Raw genomic sequence first — 26,982 nt, forward strand, 5'->3', positions numbered from 1 at the left:
ACAAAGGTGACAGAAAAAATGATTGAGAATAAATTAAGAACAGCAGTGACCTAAAGGACAATATCAAGCAGTCTAACATATGCGTAATTGTAGTCCAAGGAAGAGAAGAGAAACAAGAAACAAAATGATTTGAAATAATGGTCAAAATTTCCTAAATTTGATGAAAAGCATAAACCCACAAATCCAAGAACCTCAACAACCCCAAGCAGAATAAACTTCAGAAAACTATGCCAAGTAGCATTCTAATCTAATTGCTAGGATTCAGTGGAAAATCTTAGAAGCAGCTATGGTGGGTGCAAGGAGGTCTACAGAAAAACAAAGACAGCAGACCCTCTCTTCAGAAGCACGTAAGCTGATAGAGTAGAGATGCCTTTAAAGTATTCAGATTGTGTTTTGCTGTTGAGGTGTTCGAGCTCCTTGTATATTCTGGATATTAATCCCATCAGATGAATAGCTTGCAAATATTTTCTCCCATTCTGTAGGTTGCCTTTTCACTCTGTTTATTGTTTCCTTTGCTGTGCAGAAGCTTTTTTGTTTGATGAATCTTTTATTTTTGCTTTTGTTGCCTGTGCTTTTGTTTTTTAGAGACAAGCTTTTGCTCTGTCACCCAGGCTAGAGGGCAGTAGTTTGACAGCAGCTCACTGCAGCCTTGGATTGCTGGACTCAAGTGATCCACCTGCCTGAGCTTCCCGAGTAGCTAGGACTACAGGTACATACCATCACATCTGGCTAACTTTTATTTTATGAAGAGACAGAGTCTCACTATGTTGCTTAGGCTGGTCTCAAACTCCTGGGCTCAAGTGATTTGTTGACTGCTTTTGAGGTCTTATTCATAAAATATTTTCCCAGACCAATGTCCTGAAGGGTTTCCCCTATGTTTTCTTGTAGTAGTTTTATGGTTTCAGATCTTACATTTAGGTCTTTGATCCATTTTGAGTTTATTTTCATATAGGGTGAGAGGTGAGGGTCGATTTGCATTCTTCTGCATATGGATATCTAGTTTTCCCAGCATCACTTATTGAAGAGATCATCCTTTCCCCAGTGAGTATTCTTGTTGCATTTGTCAAAAATCAGTTGGTAGCGGGACGTGGTGGTTCATGCCTGTAATCCCAGCACTTAGGCTAAGGCAGGAGAATCATTTGAGCCCAGGGGTTTCAAGACCAGCCTACACAATATAGTGAGACTCTGTCTCCACAGAAAATTTTTAAAAGTTAGCTGGGCATGGTTGCACTTACCTGTAGTCCCTGCTACACAGGAGGATGAAGTACGAGGATTTCTTAAGCCCAGGAGGTAAAGGCTACAGTGAGCCATGATCATGCCATTGCACTCCAGCCTGGGAGATGGAGTGAGACACTGTCTCCAAAAAGAAAAAAATTTTAAAAAGCAGTTGGCTGTAGATGAATAGATTACTTTCTGGGTGGTCTATTCTGTTCCATTAGTGTATGTGTCTGTTTTTATGACAAGTACCATGCTGTCTTGGTTACTATAGCTTTGTAGTATATTTTGAAGTCTGACAGTGTATACCTCCAGCTTTCCTTTTGCTCAGAATTGCTTTGGCTATTGGGAATCTTTTGTGGTTCAATATAAATTTTAAGATTTTTTTTATTTCTATGAAGAATGTCGTTGGTATTTTGATAAAGACTGCATTGAGGCTGGGGCGCAGTGGCTCACGCCTGTAATCCCAGCACTTTGGCAGGCCAAGGCGGGCGGATCATGAGGTCAGGAGATCGAGATCATGCTGGCTAACACAGTGAAAAACCCTGTCTCTACTAAAAATACAAAAAAAGTTAGCCAGGCATGGTGGTGGACGCCTGTAGTCCCAGCTACTTGGGAGGCTGAGGCAGGAGAATGACGTGAACCTGGGAGGTGGAGCTTGCAGTGAGCCGATATCGCACCACTGCACTCCAGCCTGAGCAACAGAGCGCGACTCCATCTCAAAAAAAAAAAAAAAAAAAAAAAAGATTGCATTGAATCTGTAGATTGCTTTGGATAGTATGGTCCTTTCAACAATATTGGCAGTGCCCACGCCCAGGGCCTGGCAGGGCTGACCCGCCTAGCATGGCTCAACTGCTCTTGGAGAACACTGCTGCTACCATGTCTTCCAGGGCCAGCAAGAGTGCCCTGCAGCGCCTGGTGGAGCAGCTCACGCTGCAGGTCGGCGTGGAGAGAATCAAGGTCTCCCAGGCAGCTGCAGAGCTGCAACAGTACTGCATGCAGAATGCCTGAAAGGATGACGTGCTGGTCAGTGTTCCAGCAGGAAGTAACCCCCTCCTGGAGTCCAGATCCTGTGCTTTACCCTGAAGACTCTAGGAAAGAAGTCTGCAGAGGAATGCCTTCAAGCACAAAGTGATAAGTGACTGCCTCCAAGTCTCAAGAGAAGGCTTTTCCCTAGTCAAGTGACATTTAGTTATTTCAGACCTTTCCTGTGGCCTGGTCCTATAACCAAAATTCTACAGAAATTGGTGAGTTTCTACTCAACTAACGAAACTGGGAGAAGGAATATAGCTCTAAATAATAACAGTCTGGGTTTTTTTGCTTTTTTTTTTTTTTTTTTTTTGGTGAAGTGCTTTATATGTAAGACAAAAACCTTACCACCAGATATGCCAAAATGTACCTCTTTCATAAGTGAATTACTGATGTTTCTATACCTGGAATATCATGTATGTTTTATTTACTGGATGTTTACATTTAGGAAGGAAAACATTTTGTTTATTTAAAAAATTGAATATTTGTTATCTGTTGTCCCTGACAAATATTTTTATACCAAAGTCTACAGAATGTGTTCTGCTCATGAATTTACAATTTCTCAATGAAGGCAAGAAAGTACAAATTGCTGGGGAAAAGAGTAGGCTTTACTAATTGACTGATGTCTTGATTTTTCCAAATGAGAAGGTTGTTTCATTTTTTAACACTTAACATGGGAGCTGTTTCTTAGCAAACTTGTCTGGAAAGATTAATTTTATGTTGGGCATTAGGTTGCCTCATCGTATATATAGATGAAGCAGATTCAGTCTTTGTATTCTTAAGTTTCTCTGCTTTGTAGTTGTGGTTGTACCTAAATACATTATTTCATATCTTTTTTTTTTTTTTTTGAGACAGAGTCTCACTCTGTCACCCAGGCTGGAGCGCAGTGGCATAATCTCAGTTCATTGTTACCTCAGCCTCCCAGGTTCAAACAATTCCCCTGCCTCAGCCTCCCCAAGTAACTGTGATATGTGATTACAGGTGCATGCCACAACATCCAGCTAATTTGTGTGTGTGTGTGTGTGTGTGTGTGTGTGTGTGTGTGTGTGTGTGTTGTGTGTGTGTGTGTGTGTGTGTGTGTGTGTGTGTGTGTGTGTGTGTGGAAATTTAGTAGAGGCAGGGTTTTACCATGATGGCCAGGCTGGTCTCGAACTCCTGACCTCAAGCAATCCACACACTTGGCCTCCCAAAGTGCTGGGATTACAGGCATGAGCCACCATTCTTGGCCTATTTCATGTCTTAAGAAATGTTTAAATATGACTCGAAGAACATTGTAAACAGTTAAAAACAAAGTAATGTAAAATACTACAACCTAAAATAATTCTTAATGTCACAAGTGTTTTATTTATTTTGATGCTGTGCCTTTGATTTGATTTGAGATACTTTTAGAAGACAACTTTGTGTTTGCAACAATCTTTGAAGAGCTTGGAAATAAAATTTCTGCTTAATTTAAAAAAATTAATTCTTCTGATCCATGAGCATGGGATGTCTTTCTATTTGTTTGTATTCTCAAACTATGCAATTTAAATATAGGCAAATGATCTACACAGACACTTCTCAAAAGAAGACAAACAAATGACCAAGAAATATGTTTTTTAAATGCTCAACATTACTAATTATAAGGGAAATGCAACTCTAAATCACAGTGAGGTATCATCTCACTGCAGAATGGCTACTATCAAAAGACAAAATAACAAATGCTAGTGAGGGTGTAGAGAAAAGGGAACTCAAACACTCTTGGTGGGAATGTAAAGTAGTACAGCCACTATGAAAAACAGCATGGAGGTTCCTCAAAAAACTACAAACAGGCTTGGCATGGTGGCTCATGCCTGTAATCCCAGCACCTTGGGAGACCAAGGCTGGCCGATCACTTGAGACCAGGAGTTTGAGACCTAGTCTGGCCAACATGGTGAAACCCCCTAAGACATGCCTGCTTCCTCTTTCACCCTGATTGTAAGTTTCCTGAGGCCTCCTCAGCCATGCAGAACTGTGAGTCAATTAAGCCTCTTTTTAAATTACCCAGTCTCGGGCAGTTCTTTATAGCAATGTGAAAACAGACTAATACACAGAAGCTAAAAAAAATGTTGATCACACAGAAGTAAAAAGGAGAACAGAGGATACTAGAGGCTGGGAAGGGTAAAGGGAGCAGAGAGATAGGAAGAGGTTTGTTAAAGGATACAAAATTACAGCTAGATAGGAGGAATTAGTTCTAGAGTTCTACGGTACTGTAGAATGACTATAGTTAACAGTAATACATAGTTTCAATAGCTAGAAAGAGGATATTTAATGTTCACCCTCCCAAAATAACGTTCTAGACGATATGCTAATTATCCTCATCTGATCACTTTACACTTTATGCACCAAAACATCACTATATACCCCATAAATATGGGCCAAAAAAGTCAATTAAAAATTTAAAAGAAACCAATTTTTTAAATATTAAAAAAAAGTACTTAAAAGGAAAGTGTCAAACTAGAACTCTTTACCTAGTGACATTATCTTTAAAAAATAAAGGCAAGGCCAGGCATGGTGGCTCACGCCTATAATCTCAGCACTTTGGGAGGCCAAGGCAAATGGATTACCTGAGGTCAGGAGTTTGCGACCAGCCTGGACAACATGGTGAAATCCCATCTCTACTAAAAGTACAAAAATTAGCCGTGTGTGGTGGTGGGTGCCTGTAGTCCCAGCTTCTCGGGAGGCTGAGGCAGGAGAATTGCTTGAATTTGGGAGGTGGAGGTTGCAGTCAGTGGAGATCACACCAGCACACTCCAGCCTGGGCACCAGAGCAAGACTCTGTCTCAAAAAAATAAATAAAGGCAAAATAAAAGCTTAACATAAACCAAGCTGAGAGAGCTCATCGCTAATACACCTGAACCATACAAAATGTTAATGGAAGTTCCTCAGGCAGAAGAGAAACCACACAAGATACAAATCTGGATCTACACAAAGTAACAAAGAGCCCTAACAAAGGCAAGTATGTGGGTAAATATAAAATATGTTGTCTGCCTACAACAAAAATAACAATGTTTTGTGAGGTTAATAAGATATGCAAAAGCAACATAGAGGATAACAACAGCACAGAGTCTGGGGCCTGGAAGAATACTGTCGTAAGGTTCTTGTGCATAACGTCAAGCAGGAGGGCATTACTTGAAGGAAGACTGTGATACGTTAAAGATGTCTACGGTAAGCCGGGTGCGGTGGCTCACACCTGTAATCCCAGCACTTTGGGAGGCTAAAGCAGGTGGATCACGAGGTCAGGAGATCGCGACCATCCTAACACGGTGAAACCCCATCTCTACTAAAAATAGAAAAAATTAGCCAGGCGTGGTGGCACACACCTGTAGTCCCAGCTACTCGGGAGGCTGAGGCAGGAGAATCGCTTAAACCCGGGAGGGTGATGGAGAGTTGCAGTGAGCTGAGATCGCGCCACTGCACTCCTGCCTGGATGACAGAGTGAGACTGTCACTGTACATTAGAAGCCTATACTACCCCGAACTCACCCTTATTATACAAATCTATAATGAGTTTACATTTCTCCTGGTTATTAAAACCATCTTCCTTCTGGTTTGTCAGATATTCTCCTAAATGGCCTGAGCGAGTCCCTTCATGGTCACCATCATTGCTAAATAAACACACTCACAGGTTACCACATGATTATCTAACTCTTATGACCACTAAACTATAATTTTAATTTTAAACTGTCTAACTTTAAGATTACTTTCTACTATTAAAAACGTATACAATAAACATATTACATTTCATGTACCTGTGGTATATTTTCTGTAAAACCAAAGAATCTTTGGTGAAAAGTTAAAAATTCCAACTTGATCTGAAGTGGGAAAGCAATAAAGATAAAAATTATTCATGCTCATACATAATAAATCTGCCTGCTCCTTCCCATTTTCTATACCAATATAACTTGCATTATATTTGGAGGCTTAATATTAGAGCTTGGAGGCAAGGGATATCTCCAATAAATCATATTTTCTGTATAATCTTTAAGACAGCCTTTGATTTTTTGCTTTTCCAAAGTGAAGTGCTCAATAAACATCACTTTGAATCTCCTTTCAAATATATTCAATCCTCATCCTGGCTGTTTCCTCCCTTTACCCCCACCCACCCCACCCCCCAAAAAAAATACATCATAGAAGTACTGGTTTAAGCTTCAAGAGTGGATCGTGTGCAAATCACCTGCATCCTTGCTAGGCAGAACGCCTTTCAGCCAAACTGTGACACAGCAAAATTCTTTATCTCAATCCCCATTTTCCTCCTGATTCTAACTTTAAAATGGAAGTGGGAATGTAGGCTTAAATGCCCCCCACCTCCCATCACATCTAGGATAAAGAGTCAGAGTTCCTTTGACTAGAAGTCTTTCAAAACGTTAAGTTCTTTTCATTTTCCTTGAACATGATATATTCTCCCCAACCCTGCTTCCTTCCACTGCCTTAGAACATAGATTCTTTTGTACCTGGAAGGAACTTGATTTGTTTTGGAGCTGAATAATCACTTGAGATGAAGCATACAACTGAGATCTTATTAAAACTTCATTTAAAAATAAGATGGGGCCAGGCACAGTGGCTCACACCTGTAATCCCAGCACTTTGAGAGGGCGAGGCATGAGAATTGCTTGAGCCTCAGAGTTTGAGAACAGACTGAGAAACATGGCGAAAATCTGCTTCTACAAAAATTAGCTGGGTGTGGTGGCATACACCTGTAGTCCCAGCTACTTGGGAGGTTGAGGTGGCAGGATCTCTTGAGCCTGGGAGGTCGAGGCTGCAGTGAGTCATGATCGCACCACTGCACTCCAGCCTGGGTGACACAGCAAGACCCTGTCTGAAAAGATCACAATAATAAGATGCATCAAATTTGATGTTACAACTATGCAGCCATAAAAAGGAACAAGATCATATCATTTGCAGGGACATAGATGGAGCTGGAAGCCATTATCCTCAGCAAACTAATGCAGGAACAGAAAACCAAACACCACATGTTCTCACTTATAAGTGGGAGCTGAATGATGAGAACACATGGTCACATGGTGGGGACCAATACACACTGGGGTCCATCGGGGAGGTGGGTGGAGAGGGAGAGCATCAGGAAGAATAGCTAATGGATGCTAGACTTAATGCCTAGGTGATGGGTTGATCTGTGCAGCAAATCACCATAACACCTATGTAACATACCTACACATCCTGCACATGTACCCATGAACTTAAAGTTGAAGATTAAAAAAAAACAAAACTTTGAGCATTACGGGTGTTTCACAGATATTCTTGGTGGAGCAAAGCAATCAACACAAAATGCTAAAGTGATTTCTGCTAATGTTATGATTGTCAGCAGTTGTTCTTTTAAAACTGTCTTTTAGTTAAGTAAATCCTCCTTTAATTCATTTTTCTTCCCTTTTTATTTTTTTATCTTTATTTGAGACAGAGTCTCACTCTGTTGCCCAGGCTGGAGTGCAGTGGCACAATCTTGGCTCACTGCAACCTCTGCCTCCTGGGCTCAAGTGATTCTCCCACCTCAGCCTCCCAAGTAGCTGAGACTACAGGCATGCACCACTAGGCCCGGCTAATTTTTATATGTTTAGTAGAGGCAGGGTTTCACTACGTTGGCCATGCTGGTCTCAAACTCCTGACCTCAAGTGATCTGCCCACCTTGGCCTCCCAAAGTGCTGGGATTACAGGCTGGGATTACGTGCACCTGACCCGTTTCTCTATTTTTTAAAATGAAAAATCAATTTTGCCCAGTATAGGAAAAAAAAATCCATTAACTATTGAAATTTTTCTGAGATTTCAAGTAGGTCTTCATATTTATTTCATTTAAAAATTATTGATCCTTTAAGAATGATGTTCTAATTTTCACTACAATAACAAAACCATCATGACAATACTAATATTTAACTGAGCACTGATGATGGGTCAGATACTGTGCCAAGTGTTTGGGATCTACAATCTGTTAGATACAAAAGAAGTTCCTCTTCAAAGGTTTAGCTTGTTCAGCATCCTTGCTCTTTGTTCTCTACTTCCAAGGCCAAACTAACTTCCTTATCCTTTATGCCTCCCTGTCTTGGTTTCAGTAAACAACTTTCCCACTGGTCCTTATCTACAGAGCCCACATCTGCTACCCACTCTGTAAATTATCCCTCCTGTCGCAATGGCTCTTCCCACCAAAACTGCCCCTTCCGCCAGTGTAACCACATTCCTGCACCATTCAAGCTAGCCAGTCGGGTTCCGCTTAGATTGTATGGTCCAACTCCACAGTGGAGATAGGACACAGCAGCAGGGACACACTGCGTTAGGGATAAAAATCCCTTTCCTCCTTTGTTTGGTGTGCTCTCATGGTGACCAAACTTGCGAGCAGCACCCTTCTGCAGAAGTAAATTTTGCCTTGCTGAGAAATCCTTTGTTTAAGTGCTCATTTTCTTTGCAACTCTGAGCTTTACTTCCAACAGATCTCATCCAAGACTCACAGCAGCCCATGGGGAAGGCAGAGAATCATGGCCCATGTTACAGACACAGACACAAAGGCCTCCCAGAAGCAGCAGGGTGCCCAGCTAGGAGGGGCAGGGCCGGGACCTGAACCCAACTCTGCCTGACTTCTGAGTCTGAACCACAAAGCTATGCTGAATTTGGAGTTGTAGCTCTCTATGAAATGAAAAAAATACAACTTAGCAACCAAGAGGCATTCTGGCCCTCTGGCTTTCTGGGACCTGCAGCTCAGAGGAAACATCAGGGCTTTCACAAGCTGCTTACTTTGCAGGGCCCAGAATCCAGGTTGTTACCATAAAAATGTGGGGTTTTTCCCCTGCATAGGAACTCATTCTTGAAACAAGTTCACCTATAGGATCCTAGCGCCTAAGACATAAAAATAGAGCTGATCTGGTGAGAAGGTGAGGTCTGAAGCATCACCCACACCACCTCCCTGATCAGTCACCCTGAGGTGACTCCATTCTATTTAGGAGGTCTGGAGAGCAAAGTCTGAAAATCCCTAGACAGTCATTCAGACTAGACTAGTGCCATGGGTCTGGGGGGCCTCTTGAAGATTCCAACTTCAGCCATAGAGCCCGATGCAAACCACCAAACTGCACAAACAGAGGGGCCTTCACAAGCCCTCTCCCAAGATAAGTGAGCCCTGGCAGGTGGGCCAAGTGGTTTTCGAAGCAGGGTTCCTAGCTTATCACTGGGAACTGGCTAGAAATGGAAATTATCAGTTCTGACACCAGTCCTACTGACCCCAACTCTGAGGCTGGGGCCAAATATTTCACGTGTTAACAGACTTTCAGGTCATTCCAATGCATACTCAAGTCTAAAAACCACTATGAAGAAACAGAGGCTGACCAGTGCCCTGAAGTCAGCAGCTGTGAGGAAGAGAACACATCATTTTCTACACTGAGCTTTCTCGCTATGGAGATAAAGCTGTCCATTAACTCCCCCAGAGCTGCCACCCCAGCCTTTAATGAGTCCACTGTATCAGGCATGTAAGAACAGTGTGTGGGTGTGTGTGTGCGTGTATTTCCTGCTGGGCACCATAGCAGCAAAGGTCTTAAGGGAGATAGAGGGACATAAACAACTCACAGAACAACAACAAGGTGCCATTCCACAGGAGACAGGCAAGCAGAGGTATACAAACCAGGAGGGTGGGCTACTCTGTCTCAGACATCGAGGAACATTTTCATCAAGATGACACCTGAGCTGCTGGAAAATGCAAATAGGAATTTTCCGGGGACAGAGAAGTGCTTTGGTGTCCAGATCCCCCCAGCCCCAGCACCTGATACACACACGGGTGATCCTGGTTTGGGTCAGAGCTCAGTAAAAAACATCTTCTCTGAACTTTTTTTTAAACAGCTTTATTGAGATGAAATCCACACACTATAAATTCACTGACTTAAATCATACAGCTCAGTGGTTTTCAGGGCAAGAAACTGGCAGGATTGGCATCTAAACCCTGACCTGACATTCCGGGCAAACACCCAAACACCAAAGTTTTACAATTTTAAGCAGAGAATTTGGTTCTTGTTGATACTTAGTTAAAATAAAAGTTTTCACCTGTCAAGAAAGATACTCAAAAAATAGTGTACATAATTATAAACACACCACGCTTTTTTTTTTTTTTAAAGCAAATCAGATGAAATAAAATTTGTCAAAATTCCTGGGTTTGTAGGACACAAACACCAAATATTACAACAAACAGTAAGTATAACTTGGGATGAGGCTGCCTGATTATGCACACCTGAACTTATCTGACACATCTTGTCCACACAGTCTGACAGTTCCAGATAAAGCAGCATGCAAAATTGCCACCAATATAGCAAAGCGGCCTGAAGAAACAAATGTTCCAGTGAAAAAACTCCCACATGTATCCCATCGATAATTCAATATTTATGAGAATAATTTGGTTACACAATTTCAGGGCTCAAGTGAACACAGTGGCAGTTTTAAAATGCATTTGAATTGCTTTTGTGTATGTCTCAATTTCAGATGAATTCTTTTTTCTACAATTATTGATCATTCCAAAATTTAAACTCAATGGAAAGTATCTTAGTGGAAGCCAAAAAAGGAAATTGAAAGAATGAAGATTGGCAGGAGCCTCAAAATGTCAAGAACTCTCCTATAAAACAATGGAGACTAAAAACTCTGATGGTTGAAATGGTATGCAGAACTGTTTCATTAAGAATCATGATCACCAAGAAAATGTTGGTAATAACAGAAGAGAAATAAGACTGAGAATCAGAATACTCCCAACAGAAAACAAAACCTTCCAAACAGAAAACAATTTCTACAGTCAGCACAGCCTCGTTTTAATGAATGTGTTGACTTCCTTAAGTACCTTCAGAACTAAAGGATTTGTTTAAATGTTTCCTAAACAGGTATTATAAAAAATATGGGCAAATAATTATAAGATCTTGGCCAGTCTATTCCAAAATATATACATATTGGTTGTTTTGTTCTTATTAAATTTTTTTAACAAGACACACATGACTTACACCAGGCAAATTGTCAGACTAGATTAAATGTATTGAGCTCTTAATCAGAAGACACATACAACACAATGAGGCTTGTTTACTTGGATTACACATAAATGAATTATAATGCACTTTACCATCATCTTGCAGGACAAAGAAGGAACATACAGTATTATGCTGAAGTACTAAGAAGAATAGTGGAAGCTGCAGAGACCAGCTCGGTCGGGAAGACCCTAACCTAGCGGCACTAGAGGAATTAAAGACACACGCACAGAAATATAGAGGTGTGAAGTGGGAAATCGGGGTCTCACAGCCTTCAGAGCTGACAGCCCCCAACAGAGATTTACCCACGTATTTATTAACAGCAAACCAGTCATTAGCATTGTTTCTATAGATGTTAAATTAACTAAAAGTATCCCTTATGGGAAACGAAGGGACGGGCCAAATTAAAGGAATAGGTTGGGCTAGTTAACTGCAGCAGGAGCATGTCCTTAAGGCACAGATCACTCATGCTATTGTTTGTGGCTTAAGAATGCCTTTAAGCGGTTTTCCGCCCTGGGCAGGCCAGGTGTTCCTTGCCCTCATTCCTGTAAACCCACAACCTTCCACAGTTTGGGCGTTAAGGCCATTATGAACAAGTTACAGTGCTGCAGAGATTGTTTATGGCCAGTTTTGGGGCCAGTTTATGGCCAGATTTTGGAGCGCCTGCTCCCAACAGGAAGGTATTGAATTGTTAAGTGAAACAGGTTTATTCATCAGAGATCACAATGAAAAAGTAATGCTCTTCAAGTAACAGAAATTTCTAGGAATCATCCAATTAATTTCTACATTTGATCGATTTTTACATGAGTGCCTGGAAAACTGTAAAGGTAGAAGGACAAATATGACTTTTATTTATCCAAAATAGCTCATGAAGAATTAATCAAAATAAGGGAAGATATGTACAAAATAAAGTGGGAACTCAAATAAGTAAATAAACCAAACATCAAATAATAATATTGCTACAAATTCTCCAGTAGCAAATTGCTTTGTGTATGTCATTATCGTGTGCTACTCTAAAACATAAAAATCATGTTCTACAGCAAACCAACTTTTAACTGTCAAGATTCATCTGCAATTAAAGTATACACAAGAATAATTCAAATGCAGTTTTGTCTTTTCAACAGAATGAAATAAGTTCTGTGCAACTTTAACCTTATGTTGCATTTGCAATCAGTCACGTAAAAACGTGACTTTTAGAAGACATGAAGGTTCCACAACGCTTTAACATTAGTAAGTACTTAAAACATATTCTGGACACAGTTCACTTTATCACTTAGTTATCCCTGGGAAAGTTGCCTTCCCAGTCCCTAAAGTTGCTGACTACTTCAGATTTTGCAAGTTACACATTCTTCTTGAATTTATCTTTTACATTACATGTAGTATTTTAATCACCCATGCCAACTTAGTATTCAAGGGTCTAAGGATAGTGAGATGGTTTGCCCATTATAAAGCATTGAGATCTTGTAGCACAAAGTACACAACATCTTAAAGACTCTAAAATATATTTTCTGACTCAGAAGGAAAACCTGAGCATGAATAGAGAGTTCATTCAAAATTTAATAAAGGTTGCACAAACGGTCACATATTGTATAATTCTATGTATACGAAATGTCCAGAATAGGCAAATCAGACAAAGTAGATTAGTGGTTGCAAAGGAGTGGAAGAAGAGGAAAAGGGAGAATGGCTTCTAATGGTTATGAGATTTCTCCTGGGGGTGATGAAAATGTTGTGAAGACAGATAATGGTGATTACTGTATAACTTTGTGAATAAAAAGCCACTGAATCGTACATATTTTTAAAGGGTGAGTTTTGTGGTATATTAATTATATGTCAATATTTTAAAAGTTAACAAAGGTCAAATATGCCACTTTAACTGCAATTTAGAAAAACAATTTTAGGCTAGTTTAGAAAAAAATGAAAAATGTCTAATTCCTGATTTAGACATATGAAGAGTTTAATAGAAAATACAGAAAATTACTGGACTATGAAACAAGGGTGATTAAAGATGAACAATGAAATTAATAGAAATTATTCTGACATCAAGCAGCAAATTATAGTCTGGGCACAGTGGCTCACACCTGTAATCCCAGCACTTTGGGAGGCCACAGTGGGCAGATCACAAGGTCAGAAGTTCAAGACCAGCCTGGCCAACATGGTGGAACCCCGTCTCTATTAAAAATACAAAAATTAGCCCAGCGTGGTGGCACACACCTGTAATCCCAGCTACTCAGGAGGCTGAGGCAGGAAAATTGCTGGAACCCGGGAGGCGAGGGTTGCAGTGAGCTGAGATCATGCCATTGCACTCCAGCCTGGGTGACAGAACAAGACTCCATCTCAAAAAAAAAAAGCAAATTATAAAAAAATTTCAGATCTAATGAAAAGCAGTAATTAAATAAAAGACACAAACTTCAAACAGAAGTAGTAAATAAGCTCTTAGATTATTCGATAATTCAGTTAATAAAAGGAAGTGAAAAAATAACAGGTGTATCAAGTAGTCGATTAATAAAAATATTTTTCTGAATTTAAGTTGGTAATGTTTTGTATTTGTCAGCTTTTAAATATTTGTAATTTATTTTCTTGTTTTTAATGTTAGCTTTTTCTACCTAATTTTTTCTTAATTTTGTATTCTTTTCCTTAAAAAGTGTCCTCCTCCTCAAATTGTTTAAGATTTGCTGAGAGTTCTCAGCTTGTCCAGATTGGGGAAAAACTCTAAAATTTTTATAAAATGTTAAACCTATGAAGTCAGGGAGAATTGACATCTTTATAAGAATAAATTTTTCTTTTAAATTCTGGGATATACGTGCAGGACCGTGCAGGTTTGTTACATAAGTAAATATGTGCCATGTGGTTTGCTGCACCTATCAATCCATCGAGAATAAATTTTTCTAAGAACAAATTGTGACTTTTTGTTCAAGTTTCTTTTGTGGGTCTCAGCAGACTCTCGATGTCTTCACAATGCTCTTGCACACTGCCCATGAAATTTACTCCTAGCATTTTATCTAGGAAGTTCCCTTCCTATATTAATTCTGATTACTCTTTATATACAGAGGCTATTTCTTATTTATTTTTCCTTCATCATTATCATGACATTTCACATCAGAAGGGTGTGTGGACCCCATACCTAATAAAATGTAAAAGGCATATGCTGGGAACCAGCCCCCATCTGAAGGCCAGAACATTACTAATACCAGTGGCTCCACTTGTGTGCTGGCCCCATCCTATTACCCTGAATAACCCCCAAAGATACCACCACCACTTTTGCGTACATTATCCCTATGACTTATAAAAGTGAAACAACATTGTACATATGAATTCTTCCATATTGTTTGGTTTGCTGCTACAATGCTAATGCCATTATAACAATGGTATAAAATGGTATGATTTTCTGAGGCTTGTTTTATTAAATTTCATGTTACTGGGATATATCAAGTTGTGAGTAGCTGTGGTTCACACTTTTCCACTGCTGTGTTACATTTCATCATGTGAATATACCAAGTGTACTCAGGCTCCTCACAATGGGCATGTGGTCATCTCTAGGTTTTTGCCACTGCAGACAGTGCAGCTATGATCATTCTTGGTTTCTCGGTATCCACATGCAAGTTTCTTTGGGGCCTAGACCTAGCAGTGAAATCTATTAGTCAATAGCTACACAAATATTCAAACTTATGTGATAATGTCAAATTGTTTCTCAAAGTGATTATACTAATTTCCACTTTCCCCAGAAGTATGAGTTTCCACTGACCCATAATCCATTATCAGACTTAATTATTGCCAGTAGTGTAGATGCAAAATCGTATCTTACGATGGTCTTCATTTTTATTTCCCTGTTTTCCCAAACAGCTTTAATGCCTTCCCGTGATTTTATTTGCCAAATTGCTTCTTCTGCAAAATGTCTATTGTCCATATGTTGCTTATTTTTTCACTGGATTTAATTGACTTGTAGAAATTCTTTACGTAGTCTGAAATCTAATCCTGTCAGATATGTTGCAAATATAGAATTTCTGCAGGATTGTGTCTTATTATTTCACTTTCTTTACAGTTTACCTTCGTGAAAATGTTATTTCCTATCCGAAGTTTAGAAATACATTTTCTGACTGTAGGGAAAAGAGAGATCAGACTGTTACTGTGTAGAAGAGGAAGACATAAGAAACTGCATTTTGATCTGTACCCTGAACAACCGTTTTGCCTTGAGATGCTATTAATCTGTAACTTTAGCCCCAACCTTGTGCTCACAGAAACATGTGTTGTATGGAATCAAGGTTTAAGGGATCTAGGGCTGTGCAGATGTGCCTTGTTAACAATACGTTTACAGGCAGTATGCTTGGTAAAAGTCATCACCATTCTCCATTCTTGATTAACCAGGGGCACAACGCACTGCGGAAAGCCACAGGGACCTCTGCCCAAGAAAGCCTGGGTATTGTCCAAGGTTTCTCCCCACTGAGACAGCCTGAGATATGGCCTCATGGGAAGGGAAAGACCTGACTGTCCTCCAGCCCGACACCTGTAAAGGATCTGTGCTGAGGAGGATTAGTAAAAGAGGAAGGCCTCTTGAGGTTGAGATAAGAGGAAGGCCTCCGTCTCCTGCATGCCCCTGGGAACAGAATGTCTCGGTATAAAACCCGATCGTACATTCGTTCTATTCTGAGATAGGAGAAAACCGCCCTGTGGCTGGAGGCGAGATACGCTGGCGGCAATGCTGCTCGGTTACTCTTTACTACACTGAGATGTTTGGGTGAAGAAAAGCATAAATCTGGCCTACGTGCACATCCAGGCATAGTACCTTCCCTTGAACTTATTTGTGACACAGAGTTTCTTTGCTCACATGTTTTCTTGCTGACTTTCTCCCCACTATCACCCTGTTCTCCTGCCGCATTCCCCTTGCTGAGATAGAGTGAAAACAGTAATAAATACTGAGGAAACTCAAGAGACCGGTGCTGGTGCAGGTCCTCCGTATGCTGAGCACCCGTCTCCTGGGCCCACTGTTCTTTCTCTATACCTTGTCTCTGTGTCTTATTTTTCTCAGTCTCTTGTCCCACCTGACAAGAAATACCCACAGGTGTGGAGGGACAGGCCACCCTTTCACTGACATATCTTCCAAAAGTTTTTGTTTTGCCTTTCACATTTAAATGGATTAAGATTAAGAGGTGGAGGTTGCAGTGAGCCGAGATCATGACACTTCACTCCAGCCTGGGCAACAGAGCGAGACTCTGTCTCAAAAAAAAAAAAAAAAGAATAATGACAGTAGAAATTATTTAATTATTTTATTGACCCTGACTTTAATAAGAATGCTTCTAGGTATTGCTCCCTTAAAGCATGATGTTAGCATTTAGAATGAAATATATATAATTTTATTATGTAAGGCAATCATCTGTATTTTCCTACTTTAAAAGTATTTTTAAACTAGAAAGCATTTAGACTTATCAATGCCTTTTCATCGTTCTTTGGATTTATTAATACCACGAGTTATATTTTAACAGGTTTCCTATTAGGGAACCACAGATGACAAAACGGTAAATTAGTATCCTTAATTTAAAGAGATATGGAGATTAGTCACTGCACAAAAATGTGTAAAATGCCCTGAAATCACTGTTCTAACTTATTTCAAAAATTCTATACCTACAGAAAGATAGAATAGTGCAATGAATTCTTAAAATGTTGCCACATTTGCTTTATTCTGATATATTATGTGTACATTTTTATTTTTCACTGAACCATTTAAGTTACAAATATCATAATGCTTCTCTAAATACTTTAGCATGTATATCCTAAGACAGTCTCCTATATAACCCAATACCATTACACTGAAAAGCTTGACTTAATATTATCAAATATGTAGTCCATATTCAAATTTCTCCCAATTGTCCTTTTTCTTTTTAGCTAGGTTTTTTTCTCTGTAATCCATCAAATTCAATGAAGAATCATAAACTGCATTTAGCTGGTGTGTCTGTCTCCTTTATTCTAGAACAGATGCCCATCTTTCGTTGTCTTTCACATTCACATTTAAGAGTCCAGGCCAGTTGTTTTCTGGAATGTGCTACAATTTGTCTGACTGTATGTGCATAATTATATTCAGATTAAACACTTTTAGCAAAAAGAATACATAGATGATACTGTATATTTTCCACTACACCATATCAGGTGGCATGTGATGTTGGTGTGTTTCATTATTAGTGATTCTAAGCTTGATGACTTGGTTACAGTGGAGTTTGCCAGATCTCTCCATTGCGAAGGTATTAACATTATTCTTTTTGATGCTCAAATGCTTCCAAATTTGTCTAGTGGGAGACCCTTCAAGCTGGTTCTGTATATTTTTACCACTCCCTAGAGTTTTGGTGGGGGGGGGGGGTGGTGTTTGTTTTTTGAGACAGTGTTACTCTGTCTCCCAGACTGGAGTGCAGTGGTGCAATCTCAGCTCACTGCAACCTCCTCCTCCCAGGTTCAAGCGATTCTCCTGCCTCAGCCTCCCAAGTAGCCAGGACTACAGGCACCTGCCACCATGTCTGGCTAATTTTTGTATTTTTAGGGTTTCACCATGTTGGCCAGGCTGGTCTTGAACTCCTGACCTCAAGTGATCCACCCACCTCAGCCTCCCAAAGTGCTGGGATTACAGGTGTAAACCACCGTGTCCAGCCACTCCCCAGAGATGTTTAAAGCACCTGTTTGCTTTCGTGGCACACTGGATATTCTAGGCTCACCTTGTAGTTTTCATGCCCCAATACCAGGAACATCCAATTTGCTAAGCCATTTTCCCTACTTCCGTTAATGGGAAATATATTTAGCAACTGAGGTCTCGCACTGAGTGTGCTCATTCCTACTGGGCAGTCATTGTTTCTAGACTTTTCAGTGGACAGTCAGGATTATTTTTTTAATCATGAATTCACACTATTCACTCCAGTTCAAATCCAACATGACTATATTGTTTCCTTCCTTCCATATTTACATATTCTTTCTTCCATAGTGAGAATCCTGTTTTCCAAAAGCATCAATATAGTTTCTCAATTGTTCAATCCCAGAATACACACAAAATAGAATCAAAACTACCAAGAGACTGAGTAATGTTCAGTAGGCCTTTATGGTCTGTGTCTTTAGAATATAAGTACCAATAAACGTATGGAGTCTGAAAAATGTGTTTACAAGTTCAGTGAATATCTGTGTGGTTTGTTAATAAACTAGGTCTACTTGCTTCTGTTTGTATTATATTTCAGTTTTTTCCATCTTTGTAAATTTTAAGTTTTGAATCTGTAAAACATTAACATGGTTTAACAGCTACCTGTTAAACTTGTTAAAGTTACCTTTATATAAGTAGCTTTAAGCCTCATTCCCTTACCTAACCCTTCAACCTTATTCCCACTTACCTCCTGTTGTATTTCATTCATGTTTATTCTTTTGCTTATGTTTTGCAAAACCTATACACTGTAAATATACATATGCACAAAAGGTATATACATCATTCTAGCTATACTTTTTGCAGTTTTCATTTTATATATCATAGAAAATTACTCCCTATCAGTTCACTGAGATCGTCCTCATATTTTTTTTTTAATATAGTTGCATGGTACTCCATTGTCCATACCATAGTTTATTCAATCAGACTCCTTCATATGGGAAATACCCTGAAATCTTTAAGCTTATACATGAAAAAAGTTGATAGAGGTCTTTCCAAATATGACACTCTAAACATTTACTCAACACCAAAAACAAGCTGTGAAGCAGAACCTTTTCAAAAATGTCTGTAATAAACTATGATCCAAATTAAAACCACAATGAGAAACTGCTTTCACAGGTACTACAAAGTCTAAAATTAAAAGGACAGAAAATACCAAGTGTTAGTAAAGAGGTGGAACAGTGAGATCTCTCATGCAATCATGCAATGTACTAAAAGAACTTCCTTACACTGTGGGTGAGATTGTAAGTCATGACCTTGAACAACTGTTTGGCAATGTCTAGCCAAAGTCAGTCACGTACATACCATATAACCTAACAATTCCACTTTTAGGGATATAGTCAACAGAAATACATACATATGTTTACCAACAGACATGTACTAGAATGCTCAGAGTTTTTTTTTTTTTTTTTTTTTTTTGAGACGGAGTTTTGCTTTTGTTGTTGCCCAGGCTGGAGTGCAATGGTGCGACCTCTGCTCACTGCAACCTCCGCCTCCCGGGTTCAAGCGATTCTCTCGCCTCAGCCTCCGGAGTAGCTGGGATTACAGGCATGCACCACCACGCCTGGCTAATTTTGTATTTTTAGTGGAGATGGGGTTTCTCCATGTTTGTCAGGCTGGTCTCCAACTCCCAGTCTCGGGTGATCCGCCCACCTCAGCCTCCCTAAGTGCTGGGATTACAGACGTGAGCCACTGCGCCCGGCCTAGAGGTACTATTCATAATAGCCAAAAACAAGAAACTATACAAATGTTTATCAACACTAGAATAAATAAATGGTGCTATATTAATGGAATAGCAATGAGAAACAAGGATCTTCAACTATCTACAACAATATGGATGAATCTTACAAACATAATGTTGGGGAAAATAAGTCAGATCCAAATAAGCACATACTGTATACTTCTATTTACACAGAGTGCAAAAGCTGGCAAAACTAACCCATGGTGTTAGAAGTCAGGGCTGTGGTGGTTTCCTTGGCAAGCATGGAGATTGAATCTGGAAAGGAAGAAGAAGAGGTAGTTCTGGGGTTGTGGCAATTTTCTTTTTTTTTTTTTTTTGAGACGGAGTCTCACTCCAGTGGGTTCACTTTGTGAAATTCAGCAAGCCATACACTTACGATATGTGCATTTTTTCTGTATATCCTTTTTATTTCTATAAAAAGTTATGTTTAAATTTCAGTTAAAGAATGAAAAAAGGACAAAAAATAAATCACTAAATTCAACTAAATATCTACAAACAAATGGAAAGACTATGATGGAAATCAGGATTATTGTCTTAGATTCAAAAGTGTCAAGATATTAGGTCAAAATTATAGCTTTATGAAGTCTGGTGTTTGAGCTTTAAATTATACGTTTTGCACAGTATTCTCTGATGTTTCCGTTTGTCTTAATATAAAAATGTTCCTACGCATATACTAACAAGCAAAACTGATGCTCCAGGAATATGTACCATGCTTTTCCTGTAGTTGAAAATCTACCATCAAACGTGCTACTACCTACATAATGACAAATTCAGAGAAGGTAAAGAAAGTATGTAAACCTTTCCCTCACTGGTGGCCCTTATTAGCTTAAAAATGTAGTCTTCATATAATATAGCAAGAAATTTATGCAAGTCTAACATTTTTAGACTAATGAAAAAAGTCTAATTACTATATTAATAGAAAGACTAAATTATCTATTCTAGCTACTGAAGTTATTATGACAGAATTGTTATACAAAGGTAATATAATAACATGTAGCCAAAATATATAGGAGAAGATATTATAGAAATATATTGGACAATTAGTTAATAAATGTTATTTTCCAAATGTTATGACATTTGTGACATTGGTCAGCTTTTTATATTTTTAATTATACTTTTTGGCATTCTAAAAGATTTATCATCTTTTTTGTGTTTATAATCAGCATTCTTTTTCTTAAAGACAACTCCCCAAACTGCTTCAGAATCACAAAATCTTGATTTGCCCAATTGAGACTGAAGTTCCCAACAAGACTTTAGTTTCTTATCACATCAAATATATATTAGATCATAACCCTGCTGTCTTATACCACCTGGCAACTAGGAAGTAAGAGACAAAATTAGTTTAAGGAAGTCATTCATGTATTCATTCATCAAGTAAATATGTAAGGCTTCTGGATGCCAAGCGCCATGTAAAGCTATGAGGGTACAACAGTGAGCTCAGACGTGGCCCCTACCTTCAGGAAGTTTATAGTTCCACAGCGCAGAGAGATAACAATCAGATAATCCCCAGTTACAAACTGCTGTCGATGCCACGAAGAAATATTATGAAGATGACCACAAAGTAAAATACAAAAATAGGCTGACTTTCCGTGAAAGAATGAATGGGGGGATGTCCCAAGACAGGGTGTCTCTATCAGAGTAGGAGGAGATGTCTGGAGAAACAAGTAGAGGGATGAAGGCCAGCAGCTCTGCCCACACCCCCAGGCAGAAGAGATTGGGGCACGGACAGCATAGCCTCCACCCTGCTGAACTGTGGCACTGAGCAGACCTGGGGAAGAAACAGCATCGTGCTGGGAGCCACAGCTCAGCCAGGCCCATGGCGCCATCCTGCAGGGCAGGCACCAGCTGCACCTGAGCAGCAGCAACTGGCAATTCCAGCAAGACACTGTTGTCACCTGATGATTCAGAGTTGTGAGGACAGCCAGACTGGGAGAGAATCCTGGTTCTGCCACATTCCGACTGTCTTTCTCTTCATGATTTGCAAAAAAAAAAAAAAAAAAAAAAAAAAAAAAGGGTGGGGTACAGGTGGTGGGAACTGAGTTGCTGCATGCTAGGCTGTTAGGTGCCCTGCACAGAGCTCAGTACACAATGCTCAATAAATGGCAGCAGCTCTCATCATGGACCTCTCCCCCCTCCTCCTCCAGTCTGTTCTGTCTCTTCGACTTGGTTTGAGGACCAATCTTAATTCATGCAGGACTGGAATTCTGCCCACAGCTCAGTCCCCATGACTAGCCAGACATCCCAGAGCCTTCATCTGCCTGCCCAACATTGCCACCTACTGCCCAAGGCTGGATTCCCTCGGAGCCACGCTCAGCTCAGCCCTCAGCCAGGACTGTAAGGTAGATGCTACCCCAAAACAGGCAGAATTATAATACATGTTTAGGGATGTATTCATGTACAGTAAACTATAAACAAAAGCCAAGTAATAAAATGCAAACTATCTTTCAATTATAAAAACAGTCTTCCTGCTGCATTAGAAGGGTCACTTTAGTAAAGAAATTAACATTTCAATTATGAATCTTTAAATACAGCACAATTTTAATGTTTTTCTTCCACACCACATTATACTGAAATTAGCTATTTAACTGATTGTATGCACTTTAAGAGCAAGACTGTGTTTTATTAAACTTATTTCCAAAACCAAACAAAATATAGACAGATCAACCAATGAAACTTGCAGATGCCAATAAAACGAGCCTCAATAAATTTAAGAAAATTGAAATCATATCAAGCACTCTCTCAGATGACAGTGGAATAAAATTGAAAATCAACTCCAAAACGAACCTTCGAAACAATGCAAATACATGGAAGTTAAGTAACCTGTTCCTGAATGAGCGTTAGGTCAAAAACGAAAACAAGACGGAAATTTGTAAAATTTTTCAAACTGAATGACAATAATAACACAACCTATCAAAACCTCTTGGATACAGCAAAGGTGGTACTAAGAGGAAAGTTCATAGCCCTGGACACCTACATCAAAAAGACTGAAGAAGTGCAAACTGACATTCTAAGGCCACACCTCAAGGAACTAGAGAACCAAGAACAAACCAAACCCAAACCCAGCAGAAGAAAGGAAATTATCAAGATCAGAGCAGAACTAAATGAAATTGAAACAAACAAAAAAGACGAAACATAAAATGAAACAAAAAGCTGGTTCTTTGAAAAGATAAATAAAACTGACAGACCATTATCAAGATTAACCAAGAAAAGAAGAGAGAAAATCCAGATAACCTCATTAAGAAATGAAACAGGAGATATTACAACTGACAACCCTGAAATACAAAAGCTCATTCAAGGCTACTGTGAACACCTTTACACACATAAGTAGAAAACCTAGAAACGACAAATAAATTTCTGGAAAAATACAACCCTCCTAGCTTAGATCAGGAAGAATTAGATACCCTGAACAGATCAATAACAAGCAGCAAGATTGAAATGGTAATTTAAAAATTACCAACAAAAAAAAAGTCTAGGACCAGACAGATTCACAGCAGAATTCTACCAGACATTCAAAGAAGAATTGGTACCAACGTCACCCTAATACCAAAACCAGGAAAGGACATAACCGGAAAAGAAAACTACAGACCAATATCCTTGATGAACATAGATACTAAAATCCTTAACAAAATACTAGCTAACCAAATCCAACAACATATCAAAAAGATATGATCAAGTGGATTTCATACCAGGGATGCAGGGATGGTTTAACATATGCAAGTCAATAAATGTGATACACCACATAAACAAAATTAAAAACGAAAATGACATGATCGCAATAAATGCAGAAAAGGCATTCGACAAAATTCAGCATCACTTTATGATTAAAACTCTCAGCAAAAATGGTACACAACGGACATACTTCATGTAATAAAAGCCATCAATGACAAACCCACAGCCAACATAATACTGAATGGGGAAAAGTTGAAAGCACTCCCTCTGAGAACTGGAACAAGACAAAGATGCCCACTCTCACCACTCCTCGACATAGTACTGGAAGTCCTAGCCAGAGCAATCAGACAAAAGAAAGAAAGGGCATCCAAATCCCTAAAGAGGAAGTCAAACTGTCACTGTTTGCTAACGATATGACTGTTTACCTTGAAAACCCTAAAGGCTCCTCCAGAAAGCTCCTAGAACTGATAAAAGAATTCAGCAAGTTTTTCAGATACAAGATTAATGTACACAAATCAGTAGCTCTTCTATACACCAACAGCGACCAAGGGGAGAATCAAATCAAGAACTCAACCCCTTTTACAATAGCTGCAAAAAAACAAAAATACTTAGGAATATACCTAACCAAGGGGGCAAAATACCTCTATAAGGAAAACTACAAAACACTGCTGAAATAAATCACAGATGACACAAACAAATGGAAACACATCCCATGCTCATGGATGGGTACAATCAATATTGTGAAAATGATGAACCGCCAAAAGCAATCTACAAATTCAACACAATCCCCATCAAAACACCACCATTATTCTTCACAGAATTAGAAAAAACAAATTCTAAACTTCATATGGAACCAAAAAAGAGCCCACAAAGCCAAAACAAGACTAAGCAAAAAGAACAAATCTGGAGGCATCGCACTACCTGATTTCAAACTATACTATAAGGCCATAGTCACCAAAACAGCATGGTACTGGTATAAAAATAGGTAGAGAGACACAATGAAACAGAATAGAGAACCCAAAAATAAGCCTGAATACTTATAGCAAACTGATCTTTGACAAACCAAACAAAAACAAAGTGGGGAAAGGACACCCTTTTCAACAAATGGTGCTGGGACAATTGGTTATCCACATGTAGGAGTATGAAGCTGGATCCTTATCTCTTACCTTATACAAAAATCAACTCAAGATGGATTAAGGACTTAAACCTAAGATCTGAAACTGTAAAAATTCTGAAGATAACATTGGAAAACCCTTCTAGACATTGGCTTAGCAAGGATTTCATGACCAAGAACCCAAAAGCAAATGCAATAAAAACAAAGATAAATAGTTGGGACTTAATTAAACTAATGAGCTTTTGCATGGCAAAAGGAACAGCCAGCAGAGTAAACAGACAACCCACAGAGTGGGAGAAAATCTTCACAATCTATACATCTGACAAAGGACAAATATCCAGAATCTGCAACAAACTCAAATCAGTAAGAAAAAAACAATCCCATCAAAAAGTGGGCTAAGGACATGAATAGACAATTCTCAAAAGAAGATACACAAATGGCCAACAAATATATGAAAAAATGCCCAACATCACTAACGATCAGGGAAATGCAGATCAAAACCACAATGTGATACCACCTTACTCCTGCAAGAATGGCCATAATCAAAAAATCAAAAAACAGTAGATGCTGGTGTGAATGCAGTGAACAGGAAACACTTCTACACTGCTGGTGGAAATGTAAACTAGTACATTCACTATGGAAAACAGTGTGGAGATTCCTTAAAGAACTAAAAGTAGAATGACCATTTGATCCAGCAATTCCACTACTGGGTATGTACCCAGAGGAAAAGAAGTCATTATTCAAAAAAGATACTTGCACACGCATGTTTATAGTGGCACAATTCACAATTCCAAAATCGTGGAACCAACCCAAATGCCCATCAATCAACAAGTAGACAAATAAACTGTGGTATATTTATACCATGGAATATTACTCGGTCATAAAAAGGAATGAATTAACAGCATTTGCAGTGACCTGGAGATTGGAGACTATTATTCTACGTGAAGTAACTCAGGAATGGAAAACCAAACATTGTACATTCTCACTGACATGTGGAGCTAAGCTATGAAGACGCAAAGGGATGACAATGATACAATTGACTTTGGGGACTTGGGGGCAAGGGTGTGGACAGGGCAAGGAATAAAAGACTACAAATAGGGTGCAGGGTATACTGCTCAGGTGATGGTGCACCAAAATCTCACAAATCACCACTAAAGAACTTATGTAACCAAACACCACCTGTACCCCAATAACTTGTGGAAAAATTTAAAAAAGGAACTTACAGAGGCCAAAAGCATGCCCATGTATATAGTACTTGATTTATAATAAAGGTGACACTGAAGAACAATGAAGATGGGCCAGGCGTGGTGGCTCCTACTTGTAATCCCAGAACTTCTGGAGGTCAAAGCAGGAGGACTGCTTGAGCCCAGTAGATCAAGACCAGCCTGGGAAACACAGCAAGACTTCATGTCTACTAAAAAAAAAAAAAAAAAAGGTTGAGTGTGGCATGTTGTGCCTGCTGTCCCAGCTGCTCAGGAGGCTGAGGTGGGAGGATCGCTTGAGCCAGGGAGGTTGAGGCTGCGTGAGCCATGATCATGCCACTGCACTCCAGCTGGGGTGACAGAGCAAGACTCTGCTCAAAAGAAAAGATGGTCATTTTAGGCCAGGCATGGTGGCTCATGCCTGTAATCTCAGCACTGAGAGGCTTAGGCGGGCGGATCATCTGAGGTCAGGAGTTCAAGGCCAACATGGTAAAATCCCATCTCTACTAAAAATACAAAAATTAGCCAGGCACATGTAATCCCAGCTATTCGGGAGGCTGAGGCAGGAGAATCGCTGAACCCAGGAGACGGAGGTTGCAGTGAGCCAAGATCGTGCCACTGCACTCCAGCCTGGGTGACACAGCAAGACCTCGTCTCAAAAAAAAGAAGAAAAGATGGTCATTTTAATAAACAGTGCCAAAGTCAACTGGACAGCCATGTGAAAAAGTTTCCTACTTGATACTGAGGCAGGAAAATAGGGTCTGGAAGCAGGCAACATCAGGCCAATTCACACTTCAGCTATAACAGGAAATATCCTCTCCATAGGGCGTATGCCGTAAATTGCTTTGTAACTTTACTTCATCTCTTCATTTACCTAGGGTGTACCCCAAGTAGAGGGTAAACTCATAAAAACTCTGTAACAGGAACTTTGAGCCCCTATGCTCAGGGCTGCTCCCACACTGTGGAGTGTAGTTTCATTTTCTATAAATCCCTTCATTCCTTCCTTGCTTTGTGCGTTTTGTCCAACTCTCTGTTCAAGACACCAAGAACCTGCACACCCTCCACTGTTAACAATACCATACATAAAAATCCCTTCCAGATAGATAGGCTACATGTGAAAAGGCTTCTAGTGAAAAGGCTAGTGAAAAGATAACACTCTATAAAAAAGGCTATCTTCTAGTGAAAAGATAACATAGAAGTAAAATTTTTCATAAAGATCATGTTGGGGCTCAAAAAAATACCCCAAAATATGCAGCTGTAGACTTCAGAGCACCTGGGAAGCAGCAAATACAGGAAGTGCTTTCTCCAAACTTTCACTTATTTGATTAAGAGAAGTTGCCCCAG

General features: G+C 39.5%; 1 protein-coding gene and 1 pseudogene across 1 annotated transcript in view; one reads left to right on the forward strand and one right to left on the reverse strand.

Moving 5' to 3' along the window:
* Positions 1–26,982, reverse strand: part of FANK1 (fibronectin type III and ankyrin repeat domains 1) — a 122,558-nt gene that overhangs the window by 61,595 nt on the left and 33,981 nt on the right.
* On the forward strand, positions 2,095–2,301 carry LOC116478128 (guanine nucleotide-binding protein G(I)/G(S)/G(O) subunit gamma-10-like; annotated as a pseudogene).

Source organism: Hylobates moloch, unplaced genomic scaffold (assembly GCF_009828535.3).
Source record: "Hylobates moloch isolate HMO894 unplaced genomic scaffold, HMol_V3 SCAFFOLD_3, whole genome shotgun sequence".
Classification (NCBI taxonomy): domain Eukaryota; kingdom Metazoa; phylum Chordata; class Mammalia; order Primates; family Hylobatidae; genus Hylobates; species Hylobates moloch.